Genomic DNA, 4,165 nt, shown 5'->3' on the forward strand with positions numbered 1-4,165 from the left:
TCTTTTTCAATTATGTAAGTATCCTTAAATACGTTATTCAGGAATAATTGAGAAACTTAAATTTAAAATAAATATATTAGCAAATCAAATCTTAAGAACATTTACCAAGTTTGCATTTATTTTTCCAGCCCAGTTTTTCTTTTTAACAATGAGAATTACTTTGTTTTCTAATCCAGTCCAAACCAGACTGTACTTCATCTTTTTTAAATAGGTAATTTATATGGCATTGTGCAGATGGCAGCCCCAGATAAGAATCCATTTCAATTGTGCAACTTGCTGGGAGGGTGATTTTCCTTATTAGACAATATCAGTGCGTAAACACAAGAGGGCGCTCTGATCACGTTTGTTTTCTGATGGGAGAGAAACTTCTTTTTATGAAGTCTGAAATGAAATTTTACCAAATATATATCTAAGATACTAGATACTTTCATGTGAACATTAGTTATGAAAAAAAAAATCTCATGTTTGGCACATTTACCATGCTGACTAGTACAGATATGCAATATATGTTTAGGTACCTATAGTTGCAAAATGTATACATAATTCATAATAATTTATTGGACACTCTAAATTTCACATATGTCCACTTAGGAAGATTGGTACTATAAACATGTTTGTGATTCAGTGGAAACCTATACATTTTACACATCCAAAAATCTGTTCACAAATTAGTATGCAAATATAAGGAAATGTCCAAAAACCTGAATTTTATGATGAAGTTCATGATTCAAACTAAGTGTACAAAACTGAGTATTGAAGATAAATGCAACAAAAATAGATATTTTTGGAAAATAAGTTGCACATATTATATCTATGCATATATTAGGAGACTAGCTCACGAAAATATGTGCAAGTTTTCATACTGACTTACGTGAGGAAAAAAAACAATATGTGGAATCAAAATACAAGAAACATGAGATGGAAAGTATTAAAAATAATGTGAAATCAAACTTGGTGAAATCAAACATTCAACTTTGTTTCTGCCAAATGTGCCATTCAGGAAGTCAGTACTCTTGAAATATGTTCAGACAGAGTCAACAATCTGTTAAGTTGTATATGTGGGTAAACATCTTTGATATATTCAGTTGTAATGGCAACTTCTTTATTTAGTGGTCTGTTTGTATGAAGATTTTGTTCTGATAATTTTTGAGCTATTGATTGCTTTCAAATGCTGTTGACTTTCTACTGTATGGACAAAAGTCTCCAGCATCACTTCCTGGGGAAAAAAGCCCACCCACATTATCTCCCAACAATATTAATAAATAGGGTTAAAAAGAACAACACAAGCATTTGCACAATTATTAATTTAGGAAATATTGTCCCACACTCAACAATACTACCTTGCTGTGACTCTAAACTGGAGAACATCTGTACTAGTAAATTATATTAAACGAAACAAGTAAGTAGGTACATAGCATTCTGGAGAAACTATGTCTCTCTTAATACTGGATCCAGAAATTTATACCAATTCAGCAACATATGGAAGACTTGTAATATATAGGGTTATATATCTTGAGTCTTGGCTGAATTCCCACTTGTGCTACTTACATCCTCCCTCTCAGCATACAATACAATCCCAAGTCTATTTATTTAGGTGTAAATATCTCTGAGTTCAATGGCTTTGTCTCCTCTCTAATCAGTCCGCGTCACATAAATACTCTGAGGACTTAGTGAAAAATCGTCAGAATTGCTTCTACCCTTTCTTCAAAATGAGCATTCATTTGTAGCTTAATCTTCAAAAAGGAAACTAAAAACAGTGGTGAAATGTAAAATTTGTTACTACTGGTTCTGTGGGTGTGGCTTGGTGGGGGGTAATGTGACTGGGCGGCCGTGGCCAATTTTTTTTTTCTTTTAAAAACATTTTTTCGGCTGAAGAAAAAATGTGAATTTTAGTGAATGTGCTTTTGAGGAAGTCAGTACTGTTGAAATATAGCAATAGCACCTAGACTTATATACACCGCTTTACAGTGCTTTACAGCCCTCTCTAAGGGGTTTATAGAGTCAGCATATTGCCCCCAACAATCTGGGTCCTCATTTTACTCACCTCGGAAGGATGGAAGGCTGAATTAACCTTGAGCCTGATGAGATTTGAACTGCCAAACTGCAGGCAGCCGGCAGGCAGCAGAAGCAGCCTGCAGTACTGCACTCTAACCACTGCGCCATCATGTCAGCAATCTAGGTTAAGTTGTGTATGAGGTTAAGTTGTGTATGAGGCTAATTTATAATTTATAAATTCAATTGTAACAGCAACCCCCTTTTTTTAAAGAAGTTTATTTGTATGAAAATTTTGCTCTGATAATTTTTGAGCTATTGATTGCTTTCAAATGCTGTTGGCTTTTTACTGTATAAAGAAAAACCACTTTCTTGGGGATGGAGGAGAGAAACTCCCAGATAATGATCCTCTAGTAACATTACTGAGTAGATTAAAAACAAGTATTCCCACAATTACTACGGTAGTTTGGGGGAAATTGTCCCACATCCAAGACTACTAACTGGTCTCTTAAGTTGGAGAACAAGTGGTAGAGGTTTTTTTTTTTGGTTTTTTTTAATTTGAATTTATATCCCGCCCTTCTCCGAAGACTCAGGGCAGCTTACACTATGTTAAGCAATAGTCTTCATCCATTTGTATATTATATACAAAGTCAACTTATTGCCCCCAACAATCTGGGTCCTCATTTTACCTACCTTATAAAAGATGGAAGGCTGAGTCAACCTTGGGCCTGGTGGGACTTGAACTTGCAGTAATTGCAAGCAGCTGTGTTAATAACAGACTGTCTTAGTCTGTTGAGCCACCAGAGGCCCAAGGTTGAGCCACCAGAGGCCCAAGATTTCTATCACAGCAAGGGGAAGCATCTAGAATGGAGAGTGCATGAATGATTCCCCACTCAGCTTGCTTCTCCAATCACTAGCAAATAAACACGGTTTTAGTTTGGAGAAATAGAGGAGGGGTGGGGAACACCACCATTGTTTTAAACACTGCTTTATTTGCTCCAGATGGAGCAATCGTTTCCATGCTTCATGCATTAATCCAAGAGGGAATTTCAGAGAAGGAATGTATTTATTGGCTGTCCTCAGAATCTAGTTTTTTGGTTGGACAGATTTTTGCCATGATTCAGTAGTAGCTCCTCTCTTCCTTCTCTAGCCTTGCTTTCCTTGGCATTGGGTGCTATGACTACTCATTAAGTGTCGTACCTTATGATTCTTGACGAATGTATCTTTTCTTTTATGTACACTGAGAGCATATGCACCAAGACAAATTCCTTGTGTGTCCAATCACACTTGGCCAATAAAGAATTCTATTCTAGTCTATTCTAGTCTATTTTGATGATAAACACAAATTGTCATTTTTTTGTTAATTGAATGGATTTAAGACATTAGGATGGGGTTTTTTTAGTTACAGAATAAGATATAAATCCAATAAGTAAATTTACAGTATTTATCAAACATCTCTATCATTACATAGTTTAGCAATAACAAAACACGGTTATCTTTTGTTGTTGTTGTTTTAATGTTAGTGAAATAATATTGACAAATATCATTTAGTGGGCTCTGAAAATGGAGCGAAATACCTGTCCTTGTCTTGGAATTTCCCAAAGATTTTAATGAGTGTAATTTTGACTTCAAACTGAAAATACTATTTGTGCTAAGTTATTGGGAAGAAGCAATTTTGTTCTTAATATTTTTATTCCTCCCTTTAGGAAAGCTGCAAAAGTCATTTTTTTTTTATTTTGCTGAAGTTCTTGTGTATTTTTTATGTTCCAACTGGGAAAGCATCGACATTTTCCTCCCATGCTAAAGACAAACAAAGATCAGTATAACAAAATCTCCCCAACTATGATGTAATGTCTCAGAAGGCTGAGAGTGATAAAAATCAGGTCTTTAGTGACTGATTGCCCTGCTGTGTTTTCAGGACACATTCCTAATTCAAACTCGGCAAGATTTATAATCAGAAATAGTATGAATTGTTGCTGGGGTGGGACAAGGAAGAACAAAACAAATGCAATTCATGTCCAATATGTTGTTGTATTTGTAGTCTATAACTATATATAACGCTATATATAATGCTATATATAAAATGCTATATATATAATGCTATATATAACGCTATATATTTATATATATATATATTTATATATATATATATATATATATATATATATATATA

This window comes from Ahaetulla prasina, chromosome 1 (genome assembly GCF_028640845.1).
Source record: "Ahaetulla prasina isolate Xishuangbanna chromosome 1, ASM2864084v1, whole genome shotgun sequence".
Taxonomy (NCBI): domain Eukaryota; kingdom Metazoa; phylum Chordata; class Lepidosauria; order Squamata; family Colubridae; genus Ahaetulla; species Ahaetulla prasina.